The following is a 24,830-nucleotide window of genomic DNA, read 5'->3' as shown; positions in this document are numbered from 1 at the left end:
TAGAGCAACATTTGTTAATAAAGTTTTTTAAATAAAGGCTCCTTGACCCGGAAGTGCTGCCGCCATGAGTCCTATGGAAGCGTCGCCTCTGTTTTATCCACTGCTCTGGTTCAGACCAGAGAAACTCCCGTTACATTGAAGAGTTGAAACATTTTGGAAGAATGCAAACGAACCAGGACCAGGACCAGGACTGTCCAGAGTCCAGCTTTTCCTCTGCTGGTCTGCAGGTCAGTGTTCGGGTCCCCGTGGCCGCTCGTTCTGGGTTTTTCTGTCTGCTAATGATGATCCAAACGCTGTATTTTAATCTGCATCAGCGTGTTTGAACTAAACCACAGATAAATCAAACACATGACCTGTTTTTTACTGCACATAGAAACGTTTCTGCGCTTGAATGTTTGTAAATGGACAGATATTCGTAGATTCCCACTTCTGAGGTGAATAACTCCCAAATAAAGAGACGTAAAAGCATGAATGTTGCCTCCGTCCAACCACTGAAACACAAACAAGTTGTCATCAAAACGAGACTTACTCTAAACTACACAAAAGTGTGAAGGGATTTTTGTTTCTTTGTTATGGAAGCAAAGATAAAATTAACTTTCAATCAAAAATCAGATGGAGAGGAAAATCGATACAAACTCTAATTGTTTTTTTAATTGCACGTTAAAAAAACATATTTAATTGAAATACGAAGTTTTTGTTTGAAACCTTTAAAGTTTATTTTGTGAGTCTAACAATTTTGCAAGTGTTGAGCTGCAGCCACGTGTTGAACATGGTAAAGGTGTAACTTCAACTCTGAGGTCTAACATCAACTGTAAGACCACATTGTCTTACAGTTGATCACATGGCCCGAAACAAAGAAACCGAGACAATGAGCCATCTAGTTTCAAACAGAGCACCAGCATCACTCATAGGTAGTTTTCGAAAACTTAATCTACAGTTATTTTTTTTGCCATCTCTTCCTTCAAGATTATTTTGTGACCCAAACCATATTCATCACCAAGAGCTAGAGAACTTTTATCTATTTTTTTATTTTATTTTTATTTTGTACATGTAAAAAAACAACAATTAAAGAGAAGATAAGATAACAAAACAAAGAATTTCATACTTTTAACACTTACTATCTTAATTTACATGTGCAAAAAGCAGTAGGAAGAAGTGTTACATATTTAATTCTATACCCCCATTCACTAATCATTTATTAACATGTATTTATAATAACTAACTATACTATAATTATACACACACACTTACCTATACATAAATACACACAGTTGAGTATTTCTATATATTTGTACACACACGCCCATATAAATATTTATATAAATATACTTATTTATACCATACTATCTCTATATTAACTCCATCTGCTCTATATCTACCTGTATGTATGTATGTATGTATGTATCTACTTACACACGTATTCACACACATACATTTTATATATATAATATAATTCTATGTGTGTGTGTGTGTGTGTGTATATATATATATATATATATATATATATATATATATATATATATATATATATATTATTATATATTCACTCTTATAATTAGCAGCCCATTTCTGTACATAAATATAAACCCGTCTACCCAATAGTGTTATATCAGGCCCCTAGAGGCGCTAAACCCCTTCCTCTTTGTACCTTGTGAAAATCATGTCTTTATATTTGTTTTTAAACTGGTTTAATGCTCACTGGTGTCCGTGCACTCAGTATGCTCTGGCGACTGTTTACCTTTGGAGAATACGCACGTAATAATAAATTAAACTTGTAATGCACTTTACATTCAATGAATCTCAAAGTGCTACACTTAAACTATTAATCATTCATACACATTCTCAACGGTAGCTACGTTTTGTAGCCACAGCTGCCCTGCAGACTGACGGAAGCGTGGCTGCCATACTGCGCCAAACGGCCCCTCCGACCACCACTAACATTCATACACATTTAAACACTGATTGCATTGGCTGACAGGAATTATCGACCCTTCTTTCAAAAGTTTACAGTCAATAGAAGAGAGATGCGGTCTCCAAAATAAATCAGACCAAGCTTTCCGGGGAAGAAAGACGGCTGGCTCCCTCCTGACGTTTCAATTCTGCTTCCCAGGTTTCCAGAGGAGAGTTAGGAGGATTCAACTCCGTGAGGCAAAGCTCCAATCTTGTTGCAGCGGTCTCAGGACCTGAGGCCCGTAACACTGACACCAAGGTAAGGTCCAAGAGACACCGGCCATCAGCAGGCCCACAGAGCCAGGGGGGGCAGGTCTAGAGATGGAGGACATCATCACCACATTTTTTTTAATCAATTTTGATTTATTTCAATTATCTATGTTAACAAACACATTTAAGACGAATTCCTCAGATCCACGGATCAGGAAAGAAACGGTCAAATAGAAAATAATAATAGCAATAATTAGAGATGCACCGATCAGGATTTTGAAGACCGATCACAGCGTGAAATCCATGAATTCGTCAATATTGTTGTCTCATGTACACAACACTGACATTTTATTATTAGGTATAAAACTTAGGAGATGAGAAAGTATCATGAATTGACTGTTTTATTTCAGGCTGAGGTAATATGCATTATTTCACCCTCTAGAGCAGGGGTGTCCAAAGTCGGTCTTGAGGGCCGCAGTCCTGAATGTTTTAGTTGTTTCCTGCATCAACACACCTGATTCTAATTAACGGCCGTCACCACCTCGTCATCAAAGTCTGGATAGTTCTGTTGATGACCAAGCTCATTGTATCACAGGTTGATTTAAAAAAAATAAAAAATAAGGGACACATCTAAAACATGCAGGACACCGGCCCTCGAGGACCGACTTTGGACACCCCTGCTCTAGAGACTCTTAGAGACGATTTAGACTCTGCTTACAAAGAGTAAGTGTAGCTTACTAGCTTAAGCTTTCCTGTGGTAATAATTATGTACAACATGTGCAGCAACACAGACAACAGCAGACATGTCACTCTCTAAAAGTTGAATTATTAAGCTTTGTGAAAGCTTTAGCGGTAGCATCCGCCGCATGTGAGGAAACGTGTGAGTGAAGCAAAACTCTTGCCACTAGAACTCCACATGTCACTCGTGAAGCGACTGACACAGCTTTGGACTGTATATAGTCTGGTAAAACTCCGACAGGATTTCATCAGTTAAATATTTACGACGCGGCAGCGCGCACCGCGGATCCAAGCTGCTAACGACACTTTTAAACCTGATGTCTTCTACAACAGAAAGCGGCTGATGAGCAAAGCATATGAATTCATTACCTTACAATGTAGTTCTTTATTTTTCTTGCTGTCGTTTACATGTCTGTGTTACGTTCAGAGGAGTTAGCGGTGTGGCTGCACCTCCTTTTCTTTCTCTGCCTTAGCAGCAGCCAACTTTGACAACTCAATAAACTCCTTCGTATGAAAAACTTTGAAATGTCGTATCAGCTTTGTTGTGTTGAAATTCTTTTATAACATTCCTCCCCGGGGTATCTTCTCTCCACACACCTTGCAAACTGCAAATTTGTTGTCCTTTTCAGACATTGTAAAACTCCCTCACCGGCGAGGCCGACGCCTCCTCAGGACAGCTCGGTCTGAGATGCAGGAACACCCGCGCGGACGACGTTTGTTGTTGTAAACGTCATCAGATCGGCCGCTCTGAACTATTATTTTCTGATCTCCGATCAAAACCGATAGAGCCATTATCGTCCCGATACCGATCAATCGGTGCATCTCTAGCAATAATGATAATACTAAATAGGATAAAACAAATTAATACAAAAAAAAGATATAATAACCATTCAGAAAGATCGAACAGAGCCTGTGCACAGTTACGTAGTCACTTCTTTCCTTATATGACAACCATTTTCCCCAGTTCGTTACAAAGAGATCTTCTTCCATTTTCAACTTGTATGTGAGATGTTCCATCACCAGTATTTAATCTATAATTGACATCCATTGTTTGCTACTGGGGGGATCAGACTTGAGCCGGTTTTTGGTAATGGCCTTCTTCCCAGCCACTAGGAGAATCTTGACCAGATATCTGTCTCCAACATATACCAATCCATCCAAATGTCCAAGGTACAGAATAAGACAGGATCATATATCCCAGTACATTACAGAGAACCGAGTGAACATTCCCCCAGAAGGGGCTGTACATTCATACATTTCCAAAATATGTGTGTGTGATCTGGATCCATGTGGTTACACAATCTCCAGCATGGTTGGTGAGTATTTATCTGTTTAGCTCTGATTTTAGGTGTGATAAAATATCAAATTAAGTTCCTCCAATTAAATTCTCTCCATCTCAGAGACTGTGTAGTAGTTTTATGATAGGATGTATTTTATCTTCATCTGATTTTTGATATAGTCCCTCATTTGCAGGTATCTAAATAAGTCCTGATTAGTTAGATCGTGTGCATTTAGTTCCTGGAAGCTTTTCATTTCACCCTTTTTAATAGTTGTGCACATGGCTGTAATTCATTTTTCTGCCCACTGTTTCAGAATCAGAAGAATCAGAATCAGCTTTATTGGCCAGGTTCGAACGTTGTCCAACAAGGAATTTGACTCCGGTAATTTCGCTCTTTCGCGGTAGATAAACAAATAAACAAATGTGGTATTTTTAACATGTGTACAGATAGACATCTAAGGTGCAGCGGTTTGAGGTAGGGAAAGGAAAGGAAAAAGGACAGCTCTGAGTAAAATAAAATAAAACAACCTTTTTACAGTTTTACCAATTTTGGTCAGTCTTGAGTCGGTTCAGTTCTAGGTGGTTCCGACTGCACCAGTGGACCAGCTGTTCCACCTCCTGTCTGTACGCGGTCTCGTCCCCCTCCCGGATCAGGGACTCGTGGAGGCTGGTGATCCACTGACAGGTGGAGGCTGGTGATCCACTGACAGGTGGAGGCTGGTGATCCACTGATCCACTCAATCTACGCACCTACCCTCACCTATGGTCATGAACTTTGGGTAATGACCGAAAGGACGAGGCAGCACGGTGAGCTGGGTGAGCTTCTGGTGGAGGATTGTGGGAGCGATCGTGTTGAACGCCGAGCTGAAGTCCACAAACAGGATCCTCGCAGTCCCTGAGGTGTCGAGATGTTTAAATCTCCCATCAAATTTTCATGGTTTAATTTATCGTCAAATGCAATCCATTTTAGCAATCCTATTTCCTTACCAAGTTTTAATTGTTTCACTATGGAATACCATGTTTCTAAAGTGAATGAAATCACTGGGTTAAAATTATGTTCTCCTCTTATGTGGCTGGGGGTCTTTATTTCCCCTATATTCGTTTGAATTGGGTTTTTAGATATGGAGATTTCAATATCTTTCAAATATTTAATTGATTTAGCTTCCCAGTTTATCTGCCATTCCCTCAGTTCTTGATTAGGCGAGCAATTAAACATGAGAAGTTGGGTTTTAGGTATATTTACTTTATAACCTGAATATAAACCAAATCTTTCTAGAGTTTGTGCAAGCTGCTTATATGGACAACTGTTTTTTTTTTTTTTTTTTTATAAATCATAATATCATCTGAAAACATTATGCAGGGCAAACCGTGTTGGACTAAGGCAGCAGCTCTGTCTAGTTCCTCTTTCTAAGTAGACCCTCCAGAAAAACAAAAAATCCTTGATTCCGCGGGCTAAAATCTTTAATTCCGCGGGCTAAAATCCTTGATTTTGCGGGCTAAAATCATTGATTTTGCGGGCTAAAAAAATTGATTATGCCATTAAATGTGGGGGTTTTTTATGTGCTTTTATGCGGTGAAATTGCGGAATATGCTGGAAGTTGCGGAATATGCGGGAACTCGTGGAATATGCGGAAAGTTGCAAAATATGCGAAATAGTCAGGAAGTTGCGGATTCGGCGCTGAGCTCTTCCCTCTTAAATTCAGCGGGCTGTCTCGTCTGATCTGAGGTCGTAAGAGAAAAAAAAAAGGAGAGCAGGTGGAGAGGAGAGGGGCGGTCGCAGCCCGGGGGCCGGCCGCCTCTCTCCCTCCAGCCCGCGGCTCAGTGCTCGGGTGATTGCCGGGTGCACCGGCGCGACGAGGGGGACGAGACAGAGCTCCGTCACCCCACGCGTCTGCCGCCACTATCCCCCAAGTGGATGGGAGCTCCGCCTCCGCAGGCGCAGTGGTGCACGGTCAGCGCGGAGACCTGAGTCCACCGGCAGCCCGTCCCACCGCGCAAGCGGGGGGCGCGGCTGCCGGTGGACTCTCTTTTTCCTCTCTCTTTTTCCTCTCACCCCCGCGGGTGAGAGCTGCTGTTTGGGGGGTGGCGGTTTCTGTGAGGGGTGCGGAGGTCCCCGGGCGGGCCCCCGGGCGGGTCCCGCACGTCGCGACCGGGCGTCCCGACATGTCACTGACTCACAACACTTCCCCCTTTTTCCAAACTTTATGCGAATATGTGCGGTGATGATGCGGTGAAATCAAGCGAGCCCCGCATAATTCGCATATTCAGCCCGGACATATGCAATATTAACCCCAGTAAAAGTGATTTTTCTGCACCAGACATTGAAATCCACGGAAGGTCTGTAAATCCACGGACAGCCGTGAAATCCGCGAAAAATTCCGCGATCACGGAATCGCGGATTCCTGGAGGGTCTATCTAAGGTAAATCTTTCGGATGAAGAGCCATTGACTTTCAGCCTAGCTGTGAGTTTGTTATATATAGACCTGATACACGGAATTGACTTATTATTAAATCCAAATTTTTCCCGGAGTTATGTATAAAAATTCTCAATTAACTCTATCAAATGCTTTTTCTGCATCCAAACTAATCAAGGCTGCTGGTATCTTTATCTTTATGTATTTTATGTATAATGTGCAATGTTTTAATATTGTCTTTCGTTTGTCTATCCATAGCAAATCCACATTGGCGCGGTGGCACAGCAGGTAGTGCAGCCATCTCACAGCAAGAAGGTCCTGGGTTCGATTCCCACTGGGGACGCTGTGGGCTCTGAGGTGCGTGTTAGTTCAGCTTCCACACCCTGGGTGGGGTTGGAGAAAGGGCCTTTGTGTGGAGTTTGCATGTCCTCCCCATGTTCCCTTGGTAGCTTATAGGGGTGGGCAAAAATATCGATATGGCAATATATCGCAATACTTTTCCAGCCGATTCAATATCAATATTCAAAATAATTATATAATATATATAATATATAATATAATATATTATATATTATATAAATTCTTACAAAACCCGCGGTAGTAGCCTGCCATGCCTAGGAACCTGCGGAGCTCTCGCCTAGTTTTAGGCACGGGATACTCGAGTATTGCTTGAATTTTTGCGTTCAATGCACGCACTTGTCCCTGACCAACTTGTCTACCCAGATAAGTTACGGTCGCACACCCAAACTCACACTTCGACAGATTAAGAGTCAAGTTAGCCTCGCTTAAACGCTCAAAAATCTGCTTCAATGTATGTATATGATTATCCCACGTATCATTATACGCTACCAAGTCATCCAAATAAATTTCACAGTTGTCAACCCCTCTAAGGACTGTATTCATCATTCTTTGGAAAGTTGCTGGCGCATTTCTCAAGCCAAACGGCATTACAGTATACTGATATAAACCGTCCGGTGTCACAAAAGCACTGATCTCCGACGCACAGGCACTGAGTGGAATCTGCCAGTATCCCTTTAACATGTCCAATTTTGTCACAAATTTAGCCGAACCCACCCGATCAACACAGTCTAACATCCGTGGAAGCGGATAAGAGTCTGGTTGCGTTATATTATTAACCTTACGAAAATCCGTGCAAAAGCGCTGAGAGCCATCATTTTTTGGAACCAAAATACAAGGACTTGACCACGCGCTGTTACTATGAACCGCCAGCCCGTTCTTTAACAGATAGTCAACCTCTTTTTTCATCATAACACGCTTAGTGGGATTTACGCGATAAGCGTGTTGCTTAATCGGAGGATGGCATGGATCATTCAACACTATATCGTGAGAAAGGGCTGAGGTGCGTGATGGAGTATCTGAAAACAGATTCACATTACCATTAACCAAATCAATAATGTCGGCTCGCGCTTGTGGATTTAAATGCTTTAAATACCCGTCCAAATCATGCAAAATGTCGGAGTTCTGCAAACGTGACACAGATGCATTTTTAACACGCAATCCGTCGCTCTCGGGGGAGTAGAACGAGGGCACTGCTTCAGATACAGAGCAGGCGACAACTGTGGGGACCGAAGCTGTATCTGGATCAGCACGAGTCAGATACGGCTTAAGCATATTAATATGACACACCCTTGATTTGTTACGACGATCTGGCGTCTTAATCACATAATCAGTTTCACTCAATTTTTTTTCAACCACATACGGACCACTGAATTTGGCGTTAAAAGCTGAACCTTGCAGTGGCAGCAGAACCAACACCTGCTCGCCTATTGCGAACTCTCTTCGTACAGCTTTCCTGTCAAATCTTTCCTTCATTTTACCCTGGGCCTCTTTTAAGAACCCACTAGCCAACTCCTTGGCTTTGTGCAAGCGCTCGCGAAATGCTGAAACATAATCCAAAATGTTAGTAACAGGCAAATTGTCATGATCACAGTTCATGGTTTTTTTGCTGTGTTACTGACTCTCCTGTCATCTGGATCCTGCCACCCTCATCAGCCTCATTCCCTTCACCTGTGCTTCCCTGGCCCAGCTCCACACCTGGTTTCCCTCATCAGTTTCCCCTTCATAAACCGGCCCATTCCCTCATACCTGTTGCCAGATTGTCGTGTGCTTTTGCCTCGCTTTCCAGCCTTCCTGATTTCTGTCCTGTTCCTGCCTGCCTGCCTGTAACCCTGCATGACTCCCGGTATGACTCCCGGTTTTGGATTTTTGCCTGCCCCCTTGGACTTGTTTGCCTGATCTGCCTGTCTGCCCAGTTTTGACCCCTGCCTGCCTTGGACCCGAATAAAGCCTCTTGGACTCTGATTCTGCCTGGTGTTGTGCATGTGGGTTCTCTGTCCTGTCTGAGCCGTGACAGTACAATCTGGCCCCGACTGAACCCAGCCAACATGGACCTACCACGTAAGGAAGAGGATTTGTGGGATTTTTTTTATGGGGACCAAGTGGCGTTCTACCACCGTACGGTGAAGGGGACGGGGACATGCCCCCAGTTCCGGCCTGTTGCTGTTCCCGAGGTGGTCCCAGACCCACCCCAGTCCCTTCCCCCTTTCTGGGGAACACGCCTGGCTCTGGGTGGGCCCAGGAGCCTGCAGGCTCAGGGGAGGCAACGACGAAGGCGTCAGCCCCAGCTTGCTCCAGCTCCTGTTCCGGCTCCTGCTCCTGTTCCGGCTCCAGCTCCAGCTGCTGCTCCGGCTCCAGTTCCTGCTCCGGCTCCTGTTCCAGCTCCTGCTCCGGCTCCTGTTCCGGCCCCCCACATCCTGTCTGCTCCTGTTCCGGCCCCCCGCATCCGGTCTGCCCCTGTTCCGGCCCCCCGCATCCGGTCTGCCCCTGTTCCGGCCCCCCGCATCCGGTCTGCCCCTGTTCCGGCCCCCCGCATCCGGTCTGCCCCTGTTCCGGCCCCCCGCATCCGGTCTGCCCCGACTCCGGTTCCTGAGGTGGTCCCGCAGCCCTCGGTTCCTGAGGCGGCCCCGCCGCCAGTCTCTGTTCTGGAGGTGGTCCCGCCGGTCTCTGTTCCCCTTCCTGAGGCGATCCTGGATGGATCTGCCGCAGCCCCAGACCGACCCCCTGACCAGCCTGCCGCAGTCCCAGACCGACCCCCTGACCAGTCTGCCGCAGTCCCAGACCGACCCCCTGACCAGCCTGCCGCAGTCCCAGACCGACCCCCTGACCAGCCTGCCGCAGCCCCAGACCTACCCCCTGACCAGCCTGCCGCAGTCCCCGACCGACCCCCTGACCAGTCTGCCGCAGTCCCCGACCGACCCCCTGACCAGTCTGCCAAGCCCCCAGACCGACCCCCTGACCAGCCTGCCGCAGTCCCAGACCGACCCCCTGACCCGCCTGCCAAGCCCCCAGACCGACCCCCGGACCCGCCTGCCAAGCCCCCAGACCGACCCCCGGACCCGCCTGCCAAGCCCCCAGACCGACCCCCGGACCCGCCTGCCAAGCCCCCAGACCGACCCCCGGACCAGCCTGCCAAGCCCCCAGACCGACCCCCGGACCAGCCTGCCAAGCCCCCAGACCGAACCCCGGATCCGCCTGCCAAGTCCCCAGACCGACCCCCGGAAGACCTGCCTCGCTGGTCTGCCCGGCACCGAGGACGGCCCCCGGAGCTTTGGCCATGTGTTGGCCGGGGCCCTCCTCCGGACCCCCTCCGCCCACCCTGGGTGGGGGGGGTTTGGGACATCTGGAATCTGTCCCTTGAGGGGGGGGTTCTGTCATGATCACAGTTCATGTTTTTTTTGCTGTGTTACTGACTCTCCTGTCATCTGGATCCTGCCACCCTCATCAGCCTCATTCCCTTCACCTGTGCTTCCCTGGCCCAGCTCCACATCAGTTTCCCCTTCATAAACCGGCCTATTCCCTCATACCTGTTGCCAGATTGTCGTGTGCTTTTGCCTCGCTTTCCAGCCTTCCTGATTTCTGTCCTGTTCCTGCCTGCCTGTAACCCTGCATGACTCCCGGTATGACTCCCGGTTTTGGATTTTTGCCTGCCCCCTTGGACTTGTTTGCCTGATCTGCCTGTCTGCCCGGTTTTGACCCCTGCCTGCCTTGGACCCGAATAAAGCCTCTTGGACTCTGATTCTGCCTGGTGTTGTGCATGTGGGTTCTCTGTCCTGTCTGAGCCGTGACACAAATGCGCCTTTGCCAATAGGCCGTCTCTAAATGCACGCAGCGGACCACGCACTGTATGGCCAAACACCAACTCGGCAGGACTAAAGCCCAATGATTCCTGCACGCATTCTCGTACCGCAAGCATCAAAAATGGCAAACCCTCGTCCCACGACCTTGCCGTTTCGTGACAGAATTTTTTCATCATCGATTTTAGGGTCTGGTGGAAACGTTCAAGCACGCCTTGAGATTCCGGGTGATAGGGTGAGGACTGTCTGTGTTCAATACCCAGTACGGACACAATTTGAGCAAAAATATTTGACATGAAATTGGAACCGCGGTCGCTCTGCAAATACCGGCAAAACCCGAAAGTAGAAAAAAAGTTAGTAAGCGCTTTAATAACTGGTTTAACTTTCAGTGTGCGCAAAGGAAACGCCTCAGCATATCGCGTCGCAGTGCACATGACGGTAAGAATGTACTGATTACCAGATTTAGTTTTTGGCAATGGTCCAACACAATCAATCATAATATGCTCAAACGGCTCTCCTACAGCAGGTATAGGTCTCAATGGCGCAGGCGGAATCATCTGGTTTGGCTTGCCAGCCATCTGACACACATGACAGGTGCGGCAAAACTCCACCACAGATGATTTCAACCCAGGCCAATAGAAATACTGAAGGATGCGCTCATAAGTTTTGCGAATACCCAAATGACCCGCAATGTTGTCATGAGCCACACAGAGAATCTGGGCACGAAAACTCTGAGGCACAACGATTTGGATTACGGCATTCCACCCTTGATCACCAACAGCGGCAGGGAACCATCGGCGCACCAAAATGCCATCCTCTAGCCCATATGCGCTGGGAGCGGCAGCAGCCCCTCTATTATTAGCCGCCTCCCAACACATAGAGAGCGAGGGATCACCTTTCTGTGCGTCGCCAAACGAATCCCTGTCGATGCTGAAATCAAAGTCAGCCTTGACTTGTAACAGACTCCCTGTAGCCTTTTTGCGCCATCTGCGTGAAGCACCACCCACCGTCGGCTTCTCGGCACATAAAAACGTGTCACCCAATGTAACAACATCATCAAACTTTCTGGTCTGTGCCCGAGTTACCGCACAAGCTGGGAAAACAGTGGTTGGCTCTGCACGCACACACGCAGCGACAGGCTTTTCAATAACCTCGAGTGAAGGAAACACTTTTTCACCGGCAATATCGTTTCCCAGAATCAAGGACACGCCCTCGATAGGCAAACTTTCACGTAACCCGACTTGCACAAAACCAGACACAAGTGGCAAACGTAAATGCAGCGTATGCAGTGGCGCACGAGAGGATTTCATCTCAACTCCGAGCACCAAGGCATCAGCACCACTAAATGAACACTCTGAGAAAGCCAGTGCGCTCTGTAAAATGAGGGATTGGGAGGCGCCCGTGTCACGTAAAATTGTGACAGGCACTCGTCCCTCCTCCCTGTCTGACAGAGACACTGTTCCTTCCAGCATGAAAGGGCCAAAACATGCTTCAGTCTCCTCCCTGACAGCCGCAGTTGTCGCGGTAGCAGACTGAGGCACAGAACGTATAAACGCAACACCTTTAGCTTTCTTTGGATTTACACCATCCTTTTGCTGTTTAGGTGGCACTCTTGGACACCGTGAAATTAAGTGGCCTACTTCGTGGCAATAGAAACAGGCACAAATGTCCGGCGCCCCTCTGTGGACTGTTCGTTTTTGCACCCTCTTTGCACTCTCTGTGCCGTTTCTGTTTGTCAAGACCACCCACCTCACGGTGGCCAAAAGAGCCGCCTGCACGATGCGTTAGCTCAAACTCATCAGCTCTAATAGACGCTTTAGACACTGAATCAACTTTTTGTTCTTCAAGATACACCACAATACGTTCCGGTATACATGCCTTGAACTCTTCCAACAAAATCAAATCACACAACTGCTCGAAAGTTTGAACGTTGCTTGCTTTACACCATTTATTGAATAGCATGGCCTTCTCTCGGCCAAACTCGACATAAGTTTGAGTAGCAGATTTCTCAGCAAACCTAAATTTTTGCCGATAATGTTCGGGCACTCTCTCAAATCCATTAAGAATCGCAGCCTTAACTCTATTGTAGTCCAAGCTCTCATCAACTGATAGCGCGCTACAAATATCCTGTGCTCTTCCTGTCAATTTACATTGGAGTAACAGACTCCAGAACTCTTTTGGCCAATGCACTGCCCTAGCAATCCTCTCAAAAGCACAAAAGTAGTTGTCCAACTCGCCTTCCTTAAACGCAGGCACCAAGGCTATTTGCTTGCTCACATCAAACGATGACACATCTCTGGACCCAGGAGCTGACACATCTCCATGCTGTTGCTGCTGCTGGGGGGCGGGTGACTCTGCGGACACCGGCTCGGGGTAGGCTTGGTCTCGCAGGCGTGCAAGATATATTTGCTGTCTTTGCTGTTCCAGCTTGCATTCCTCGCTTTTTAAGCGGATTGCTTCGATCTCGTGCTGCAACTCAAGCTCCCGGAGACGCGAAACCCCCCCTACGCCCTCGGTAGGACTCCCCCAGCCACAGTGTGTCGTTGAACCGGAGCTTGAGCCCCCGCGGACTCACTGTCACCCAAGTCCAACACATTAAAGGCACCAGACACACTGGTATTAACTTCTGTCATAGTAAGCTCTTCTGTGTCACCCTCCGATGTCATTTTTATAACACCACGTTTAGTTAATTCACTGAGCACAGCCGCAAACACCTTATCCTTCTTTTTGGCACCTTGCGGGAAAGGAACGCGATATCTCTTTGCAATGGAATATAACTCCCAATAATTGCACTGTTCTAACTCTCTTAGCGACAGGATATCAACGCAAGCATTATCAGAATCTGAGGCCATAACATTGCAACAAAGTCTTTTACTCAAACTAAAGCGAGCAGCGTACTTACTATTCGCAGCAGCATCCACCGAACCGCCTAGGTCTACTAGCACACAAAACAAAAACAACAGGCCACACAGCCAACCAGAAAACATAACCAACTGAACTGAAACTTTTAAACGTATTAAAACGGACGAGCCCCCAATCATGTTACAAACCCATCTGTCTAGGGGTAAGGTGAGTAGGTAACATGTTTAAGGAGGAACGGAAACTATGGTCAGAGTATGAAGTTTTATTACAAATCTCTTGAAAAGTGTGCTTTAGGCACATTTACAAGGTTGATGACTCTATAACTAAAAATAAAAGACAATAAACATAAGCAGAATCAAAAGGGCAAAAGCTTAACGTAAACAAACTCTCCTTTCCCAAGGGAGAAACAACACAAACGTTTAACATAAACAAACTCTTCTTTCCCAAGGGAGAAACAACACAAAAGTTTAACAGTTAGTGGTTAACATGTCTACATAGTAGCGGCGGGTCGGAGGAAGACCATAGGGGTGTTCCTCCTCGATTGTCAGGTTCAGACTGAATATATAGTGCTCTGGGCACCCATGGCCACTGGGTGTCACATGACCGGCAACCAATAGGACAGCCAAGGGGTGATCAGACCCTTAACTACTGCCAGCCCTTGCTGATGGCATTAACAAGGCAATCAGCAGACCCTTAACTACTGCCAGCCCTTGCTGATGGCATTAACAAGGCAAACAGACCTGCAGTGGAGCAAAAACACATTATACATAATAGAAGGCGCTCTCTATTCTATTATAATGTTGAAGACTCAAGTGTTCAGCAATACACAGACCTCATATAAATATATATACATATATACATTAGCCAATAGATATATATTATATATATTTATACTACAATACCACTAAAATCATAATACCAAAACTAAATATAATGCATAATAAACACGGCGACAGCAGTCGACGTAACACAGTCACATACTATATATGATTTAATGCCATATTTCACGGGCTTTTGAGGGTTGTACACCCTGAAGGAGAGACGCACCCGCTACAGCATCATCCCTTCATCAATGCATATATTCTGCCTAGGTTGGTATAGCTATTTGAATTTATCCACAATGTAATCCAACACTGGCCGGACTTTGTACATCCGGTCATTGGGATCCTGGGCTCTGTTATCATTGAAATGAAGGAACCTCCATATGAGCTGGAACCTGTTTCGTGACAGTGACATATTCTTGGAGAAATACGGGGTGGCATCAACCTCATCTACGCTCCAATAAAGCTCCAAGTTTGGCTTTTTTACATACCCAGTGAGGAATGTTAGCCCAAAGAATGATTTAATTTCTTGGACTGACACCGGTTTCCATGCATTATGCCCACTGTGTGGTGGGGGAGTGTAGGGGTCGGCCTCAAAATATTGATGTGCATACAAGTTTGTCTGCTCTACAATGTGGCCTAACAGCTCATCAGTTAGGAAGAGCTCAAAGACTTCTGCTGGCAATTCAGAAGTCAGCTCTGCAGCAGCGCTCTGCGGACCAGGTCTTGCACTGAAGGGGATCTTGTGTGGCTGCCAGTCACTTTCCTGCCAATCAGGATCCTGCCCACAATCTCTGCTCGATGCACGACCTATAAATTATACATACATATATTCCATTACCTATATGTTATACATACCAGATGCCATTATCATAAAAATACAATGTACCGTGAAGATTTTTTTTACCTTTTTTTTTTTTTTTTTTTTTTTTTTTTACCACTGCCAGCAGGGTGTCTGGGATCCATGGCCGATGCATCATCTGTGAATTACAGAAATATATCTGTATATTTATAAGTGTAAAAATAAATTGTTTTAATCACTACAGTGTAATGTGGAGATTTATTTTACCTTTCTTCTTTGCACTACCACCAGGAGTGGGACCGGGCCCTCTGGTAGTGGAGCGAGATCTAGGCCTATGATCTGTGAATTACAGAAATATATCTGTATATTTATAACTGTAAAAATATTTTTTTTATCACTACAGTGTAATGTGGAGATTTATTTTACCTTGCTTCTTTGCACTACCACCAGGAGTGGGACCGGGCCCTGTGGAGCGAGATCTAGGCCTATGATCTGTGAAAGTGAAGACTATCATTACTAAGCTGCTACCTCGTTGCTAACAAGTTCTTCTCTTTGAAGTCTTTGAACTTCTTACCTCGTGGTCTTGGCCGCTCCGGGGAAGATGAGAGGCTGCCATCCGTCAATCCCGACGGATACCATTCATCAGAAGAATCAGGATCAGGTTCACTGAATTCTTCATCGTTTGTTTCAGGATCAGGTTCATTGAAATCTTCATCGCTTGGTTCATCTTGCTCACCCACTCGAACCTTTGATATGCCCAAACGAAAGCTATCCTGAAGCTTTAGCTGCCGGTATTTCCCTCTGTCGTCTGTCTGTCGTCTCGCCATTTCTCTTCTGCACCGCGTTGCCACTTCCTCTTCCTCTAGCCCCCACCCTCGCGATCACTCATCCAAATAGGCACTTTGCTGCCATCTGCTGGCCTGATATTTACTGACAAGTTGCACCAGGCTTTTTGCAAGCCTCTCACATTAAAAAGCATGATTGACGCCATATGGCGTCAATGGCAGTGAACGGTTGTAAATAGATTGACGCCAATCGGCGTCAATGGCAGTGAATGAGTTAACAACCTGTCAGAGTAGTAGTATGATTAAATGTTGAATAATGATATCATAATAAGTAATAAGTAAGGAAAGCATTTCCTGTGTTTGTCACCAGTGTACAAAAAACAACAATTATTCAAAGAAATTCATAAATTATTCCTAACAATGTCTTATGAATGACTCTGTCATTCTGTTCATTCATGAACTAATGGCCACCTTGGGCTTCAAACCTCTGACCAGGGATGTCAGGTGTGATGCTTGTGACAGCCAGCCTGAAGTCCTGGTGGTGTCTGTTGCGTGCGTTTGTTCTTATTGTTACAAGGGCGCTGAAGGCTGTCTCGGACAGGTATGTAGTGCTAAATGTTGCAAAAAAGGTTGCATGTCCCCTTTTGACATTTTTTTGACTCTGTGCTCCCCTTTGCGCACAAACATGTCCAGGGCGTCTTTGCACTGCATGACGTAAACGTGAGTCACAATTTGTCCTACTGTTCCTGATTTTTTTTTTTTTTTTTTTTTTTTTTTTTTTTCATAATCTTTCATTTTCTCCCGTTCAAATCCGATTAATCGGGTCGCGGTGGGGCAGGGCTGATCTTTGCAATTTGAAGCCTTGTATAATTGTAAAAAAAAAAAAGTTTGCTAATTGGCAGATTTCACCTATCACGGGTTCTTTTTGGAATGTAACTGTTAGGAATTGGTTTTCCTTAAACCCAATCGCACGACACAAAACAGGAGTATTTTTAGCCAAAAATCACGGCGTGGTTTAATTGTGAACCAAAAAGAACTCCCACGGGGAATCCACAGAGAGTGGAACAACAAAAAACTCACTGAAAGGAAACACAAACCTTCCCCACAGGAACTCGAAAATAAACACGAAAAAGGCAGCCACCAGCAAAACCTCATCACATTCTAAAGTTAACGTTACAAACTTACAATGTTACCAAAATCGCCACGCGCAGCTCCGCTTGGCCACACGCCGCACCGACTCTGCGCTCCCCGGCCGGGCTGCAGAGGAAAACCCTGCCCGGCCGAATCTTAACAGTAACCCCCGTGAAAAACCACGGATTACTGTACTACATTAGATGTGTTATTATGATTTTTTTTTTTTTTTTGTAATTTAAAAAAAAAATGTGCAAATATAATTTTTACAACTGCATATCTTCAAAGCAGACGAAGTTCTGCGCATCCCCAGAGATCTATGGCGCCCCCCCAGGTTGGGAGACACTGCTCTAGACCAGTGATTCTTAACCATAGGGCCGCGGCCCACACTTGGGCCGCGAGCGCCATCTAGTGGGCCGCCAAAAAAAATTCAGTTTTGTACGTGTGGGCCGCGAGGGCCGCGGGACTGCATAGCAACTCCCGACCAAATGAGGAGAAGAAGACACTCAGCTAGCTGTACGTGTAATAGTAAGAGAAATGGTGTGTCTTTACAGAGAAAATCCTTCATTTTGCACAGAGTAGGTTTAGATCCGCCAGGATTAGGGATCGATTAATTGGGTCTGCGCCCAGAGCGAGCGAGCGCGGCATGCTCATTTATCCCGGCGCGTGCCCGCGGCCGGGGAGGTCGGCTGAGGCTGCCGTTCGGGCGGTGGGCTCCGTCGTTACTGCTGAAGGATGGTAGATGTAGATGCGTGGGCTGTCGTGTCTGCTGGACTGGACTGTTCGGGCTTTCGAAAAAGCATCGGAAAGTAACTGCTGCAGCGCGACCAGAGAGCTGCGGTGCGGGCTGTGCCCGTCGCAGCTGATCAGGCTCGGATGAACCCGACACACTGAGTCCTGACAACTTATTAATGTAAATAACTTAAAGTAAAATCAAACTAAGTTTTGTCCTCGCTGTATTTTTAAATATGCAACCCGGAATGGACAAATTCATCCTGTTCAGTCTTCCCACTGGGACAAAACCAGTGTCTCATACGTTCAGAGACTGTGGCGTTCAAAGTGCGAAAGAGAAACGCCACTGAAACAAAACACAAAGTTTTTCATCAAACATATCCACTCAAGTCTGAACTGAAGTCACAGAAAAATAAGCTGAGCATCTTAAAACACCCATGTTTGGGTCCAGATACAGCTGTGAAGCAGCTTTCTCCACAGTGAACATAATTAAAACTAAATATCGTTTCAGGCTCATCAATGAGCACCTCCACATGCATATGAGAACCTGAACCTGAACCTTAAATTGTTAAGATGTGTTTATATTAATTTAGTATAAAAATGTGTTGAGACAATTAACAAAGAAAAGGGGAAATTCAAACTGCTGGTAGAGAAATAAAATAAGATAGCATTTGAAAAATAAAATAAAATCTACTTTATTTTTAAGAGAAAAAAATATGTTTAATTCAAGTTAAACATGTTAATTGGCAAATATGTACTTTTTTTAATATAACAGTCAGATGCAGATGTTGATACAACTATGAGGCTACTTGAATATATATACACACACACACACACACACACACACACACACACACACACACACACACACACATATATATATATATATATATATATATATATATATATATATATATATATATATATATATATATATATATATATTATGATGTTCTGGACCTTCGCTTGAGTAAATTTTCTCTAAATGGACCTCTTAAAGTTGAATACCCCTGCTATACAGTGTTTATATTTAATGGGCCCCGGGCCACTCTGTACTGAAAAAATTGGGCCCCAAGGTCAGAAAGGTTAAGAACCCCTGCTCTAGACTGTCAAGAGTTAATAAAACTAAATTATGTTCAGCTCTTAAGAAAAATAGAGGATAATCTTACCTATGGCTGAAACGAATCCTCGAATAATTCGATTACAAAAAATGATCAAGGAAGCAAAAAGCAGGGTGTGCACGTGTGAATTGTTCCGTGCATTTGTGGATCGGTCTGTGCATTTGTGAATTTTGTCCTTTGCATTTGTGGATCGGCATGTGCATATGTGAATTATGAGACTGTTGTAGCTCCATACTTGAAACTGAAAATCTTCTCTGTTACAGAATCATAAAGGAAGATTCGAAAGATACTGCTGTGATCATTGCGAAAAAGTCTTCACCACTTCACCAAACCTGAAGATCCATAAGAAAACTCACACTGGTGATAAACCACATAGCTGTGATCAGTGTGGTGCGGCTTTTACCCGACAAGATTATCTGAAGCGACACCAACGTATTCACACTGGAGACAAGCCTTACAGATGTGATCAGTGTGGAGCGGCTTTTGCAGCGCAAAGTACACTAACGACTCACCAACGTATTCACACTGGAGACAAGCCTTACAGGTGTGATCAGTGTGGAGCGGCTTTTGCCCAACAAAGTAACCTAACGACTCACCAACGTATTCACACTGGAGACAAGCCTTACAGATGCGATCAGTGTGGAACGGCTTTTGTCCGGCAAGGTGCTCTAACAAGACACCAACGTATTCACACTGGAGACAAGCCTTACAGGTGTGATCAGTGTGGGGCGGCTTTTGCCCAGCAAGGTGATCTAAAGCGACACCAACTTATTCACACTGGAGACGAGCCTTACAGGTGTGATCAGTGTGGAGTGGCTTTTGCCTGGCAGGGTCATTTGACGAGTCACCAACGTATTCACACTGGAGACAAGCCTTACAGATGTGATCAGTGTGGAACGGCTTTTTTCTGGCAAGGTGCACTAACGAGACACCAACGTATTCACACTGGAGACAAGCCTTACCGGTGTGATCAGTGTGGGGCGGCTTTTGCCCAGAAAGGTGCTCTAACGGGTCACCAACGTATCCACACTGGAGACAAGCCTTACAGATGTGATCAGTGTGGGGCAGCTTTTGCCCAGCAAGGTGATGTAAAGCGACACCAACGTATTCACACTGGAGACAAGCCTTACCGGTGTGATCAGTGTGGGGCGGCTTTTGCCCAGAAAGGTGCTCTAACGGGTCACCAACGTATTCACACTGGAGACAAGCCTTACAGATGCGATCAGTGTGAGGCGGCTTTTGCCCTGCAAGGTGCTCTAACGAGTCACCGACGTATTCACACTGGAGACAAGCCTTACAGGTGTGATCAGTGTGGGGCGGCTTTTTCCCAGCAAGGTCATTTGACGAGACATCAACGTATTCACACTGGAGACAAGCCCTACAGGTGTGATCAGTGTGGAGAGGCTTTTGCCCGGCAAGATCAATTGACGAGACATCAACGTATTCACACTGGATAAAAAGTGTACATTTGTGATCAGTGCTGATATCATTTATTTTGAGAGTTCAGTTAAAATCCACCAATGTAGTTTAGTCAATTTATTTTGAAAGAAACATACTTGAGCATTGAATGCAAGAGATTCTTTTTGACATGTTCAAAAACAGGTAGGAAGTAAAAAAACTTCTCCTTCCCCTTGAACTCAATACCATGTTTTCACATAGACCCTTGTTATTAGATGTCAAAAATCTTGATGTATCGATAAGTTACACAAATTCATATTAACAATTTTACACAGTGTAAACATATTGTGGTATACTGTACATGAGTATAAATTTGTGGATACCTGGGTGATTATTGCCATTTGCAGTTACATGTCCCTCTATATAAACACTATTTACCCTGTATTCATCTATACATAAAAGCATACATTATTTACCGTGTACAATCTTATTAATTACGGGCATTCTCACACAAATATTTCTAGATGCATTAAAGCATATATGTGTGTGTATGTGCATATATATATATATATATATATATATATATATATATATATATAAAATATACAAAATAAAAGACGGGTACACGCATTTCCACGTACATATACACCCACAAGTCCAGTCCACCCCACCATCCCCTCACACAGCGCAGAATGAGGAAGTCAGCCGTCCCGATCGGCCAGCACAATACAAATGATGAGAAAAGATATGAGAAATATTTGTTGGGCCACAGTCCGATATGAACTATGGATTGTGTGATTATATGAACAGTTGAGGCCTTTAGTCAGCTTTGAGGCCCAGTTCTGGGGCCTCATGCTGAGACCAGCCTCGAATTTATGATACTTGACCGCATGGTTTGGAACAAAGGAAACCCCATGGACGCAAAGCTCAACCAGGATTTGCATCTAAGGCCCTGCAGTGATAAGGAACAGCCCCTGATTGGACACAGACCCCAAGCCACAGGGGGGGGCCTTGACTTCCTGGGCCAGCTATAAAAGGAAAAGCTCTCTTCTCCTCTGCTCTGTCCGTTTCGCAGCAAGTGGCCGCAAGTTTTCTGAGCCCAAAGAGGAGCCGAACCAGGGACCCTGCAGGCCTCGACGTGAACGACTTTGGACCGACCTGGAGCTGAAGGAGGCCCAGCTGCTGTGCCCATGTATTCCCCTCATCCACACTGGTCCTCATCTGGACCAGGAGACAGAGAGAGCCGCTCTTTATCAGGATCCCCTGCTGAGCGTAACTACCCTTTGTTTCATCAAGAAACACTCAGTACGTGCACATGCAGCGATTCAAGGTGGTTGGAGATCTGATCAGATAATGACATGCAGAAGATTGGATCAACTTGTCTGATTACACATGCTGTTCTGAGATCAGACTGAATCAGATTGAATAAGCCACTGTAACCAGAGCATGGCTGACTCCGTGACGCTAGGTGGCGCTGTACCCGAGGTAACCATGGTAACCATTTCAACAAAGAGCCACTTCCGGTTGACCTCCGCTTAGGAAAAAGTGCATTCTAAGGGCCAATCCCAATTCTCCTTCACTCGCCCTTCTTTTCTCCACTCGCACTTCTTTTCTTCCCTAACCCCTAAAAAAGAAGGGGGAGATTTTAGGGCACTTGAGATCTAGGGCACTTGGCCCAGGTGCCTGTCCCATTTCTCCTACTCCCCCTCGTTTTCATCCCTAACCTGATCAGGAAGCAGAGAGCCAAAAGCTGTTTTAATTTCAGCTGTAGCGCAGTTAATATGGCACTTTATTAAGTTTTAATATTTTTTCAGGTATAAAGGTAACCTTAAGATCCGCAACCGGGGCTCAGTTTATCCAAATAACGCCTGTTAAGAAATTTGACCCGATGTTTTCGGAGATGAGAAGAGCCGCCGCCCCCGGGGAGCAGCCTCAGCTCACAGTCGGGGGGACAGACGTGTCCGCTGGGTCAAGCTGCTGCGTCAGCCCCGGGAGAGAAACTCTCTCTGGGACGCTGCTCTGTTGAGAATCACGCCGGCTGAAATAAATCATTTAGGAAGATGTTGGTTTAATAGATGAAATCTAACAGTTGTAGCTACGCCTGTTAAGAAATTTGCTCCGAAATTTAGAGATTTCTGTCGGCTCCAGAGTTTATGCCGCGTTCCATTTACCTCGGAAATCGGAAGTGGGAACTGGGAATGGCAGCCATCTTGGAATGGTAACTCGGGGGTGGTGAAGACTCTCCCACTTTCCCAGTGGGAAACCCCACTTTGAGGGGCGTTCCAGTCGAAAATTCCGACTGGGGACTGGGAAATCCCCACTTCCGAGGATAAATGGAACGCGGCATTAGGTCCGAGTTAAATAGACGCAGCCTACGGCGTAGGGTACGGCGTATTTTGTTTTTTTTTATGCCACAGTTTGCAGATTGATTGTTGATGCGTGGGCTAACGTGTCTGCTGGGATTATTTTGCGAGCTTTTGCAAAAGCGTGCATTTCCGAGGCACCGCACGGCACGGAACGTGACTCTGACAGCGAGGAGTTCAGACTGGCACAGCTGATTTAGCGGAGCTCTTTAATGCAGAAACAGAGGATGAGACTTAATGGGTTTGATTAATGTAAAAACTGAAATAAAGTAGCCTACAATCAAACAAAGTTTTGCTCCCGCTGTATTTTTAAATACGCACACTCCTGTGCTTGTGTGTGTGTGTTCTTGTGTGTGTGCCGTTTCGGTCGGTGCGCCGTGTGTGTTTTAAATACAGAAATATGACACATAAGACTGAGGCTATGCCTTTTGACACGGCGCCCGTATGGTCGCGAAAATACAGTATTTATATATGAAATGTCAGAATAGGAAATATTTTGACGACACCCCTGAAGCAGTCACACGACACCCCAGGGAGCTACTACTGAGCAGCATTGCGTCGTCTCCTTTCACTTCCGGGTGAATCCCCTCCCCCGGGGGAAAACCCCACCCGGGGGAAATTCTCGAGCATGCGCAGACTGTAATATCCATGTCTCCGTACACATGGCATTAACAAGGCGGTTGCGACTGGCTTATCTAGGTGCTGCAAGCGGGTTGATGAATCCAGTCTGATCAGATTACTTGACTGATTTAAGGTGTTCACATGCAGTTTAAAAGTCAGTACGATGTGTGCAAATGATCTCCAACCAGTTTGAATCGCTGCATGTGCACGTACTGACTGACCAGCCGGATCAAACCACTTTCTCTTCATTTACAAAGATTCAGGTAAGAGGCTGTTCTGTGTCTGGGCAGAGAAACTTAGTAACACATTTTAAAAGTTAGTTTTACGTTGTGAGCCGGACTGGTGATCCCGTCACAACTGTACTCTTTAGTTGAGTGTGTTTGTTTATCTTGTTGTTTTCTCCCCTAATTCTGCTCCTACTACCACCCCCACCCCCCTTCACGTAATCTGAAGTTTTGTGTACATGTTTAGTTAGTTGTCGTTTTTGGGTAGTTTAGCCATCAGAATTTATCCGAAGTGTTGTTTTACCATCTTCTTGACACTTGTGTAAATAAATTCTGATTAATTGGAATGAGAGAAGTTGTTTGTGCTTATTTTACGCATATTTGTCACAACTGCTGTTGCAAATGCCTGTGCTCGGACTCCTCCCTTCACTATTATTCTGCAGAATAATCTACCTTGAGACTGATTTTTGCTGTTAAGTTATAATGTTCCTGATTACATCAGCTGTTTTGATTGTCATTTTGATTCAATTTGATAATGATTGTCCTTCAACAATCATTAATGACTCTTTAACTGAACCAGCACCTCCCCTGTGGCACAACATCAATCATATTATAAATAAATGTATGGCTTCATATTAGTTGTCCTGTTGTGGTAGAATAAAAAATCATCACCCACAGAGATGTCATGGGTGTGAAAAAAAAAACATTGAGAAAAAACAATTTTTCCCTTTTCTTTTTATAGCAGGCAGTTAATATGTTTCTTTTTTCCTGTAAAGTTGGGCATTTTAAAGTGTAGGTGAATGACTTTCTTTTTGACAGTTGTGGAACTGCAATGAGAGCCAATGCAAGAAAGAGATGGTCGGCCTTCCTGTCCTGAAGAGGACTGGAGTGGTTTTCCAAGTCCAATAACACTGTAAAGTTTCAATTTTCCACCAAGTTTCAAAAAGGGGACGTTTCACGTGTTAGGCTAACTTGATAACCGCTACACTACAGAAACTGACATGCTTTGACCTGCAAAGTCGGCGGGCATAACAAAAAAAAATCCTGTAAAAGAATTCTGCTACAAGTCTTGACAGCAAGATGGATACTGCAGGTTTTCTCCTGCATGCTCTGAGAGGCTCATGCTGAGGGACATATTTTAACTCTTGCTTCCCTCTGAACTACAGAAACTGACATTCTTTGAAATCAGTCTGCAAAATTAAAAATTCCATGTGATGAGGCATTG

At 45.2% G+C, this 24,830-nt stretch overlaps 1 pseudogene; it reads left to right on the top strand.

Annotated features, from left to right (window-relative positions):
• Window positions 1-66: 66 nt before the first annotated feature.
• Window positions 67-23,960, top strand: LOC133460768 (zinc finger protein 501-like; annotated as a pseudogene).
• Window positions 23,961-24,830: the final 870 nt, after the last annotated feature.

Source organism: Cololabis saira, chromosome 15 (genome assembly GCF_033807715.1).
Source record: "Cololabis saira isolate AMF1-May2022 chromosome 15, fColSai1.1, whole genome shotgun sequence".
NCBI classification, from domain to species: domain Eukaryota; kingdom Metazoa; phylum Chordata; class Actinopteri; order Beloniformes; family Belonidae; genus Cololabis; species Cololabis saira.
This window is presented reverse-complemented; position numbering and strand designations above follow the sequence as displayed.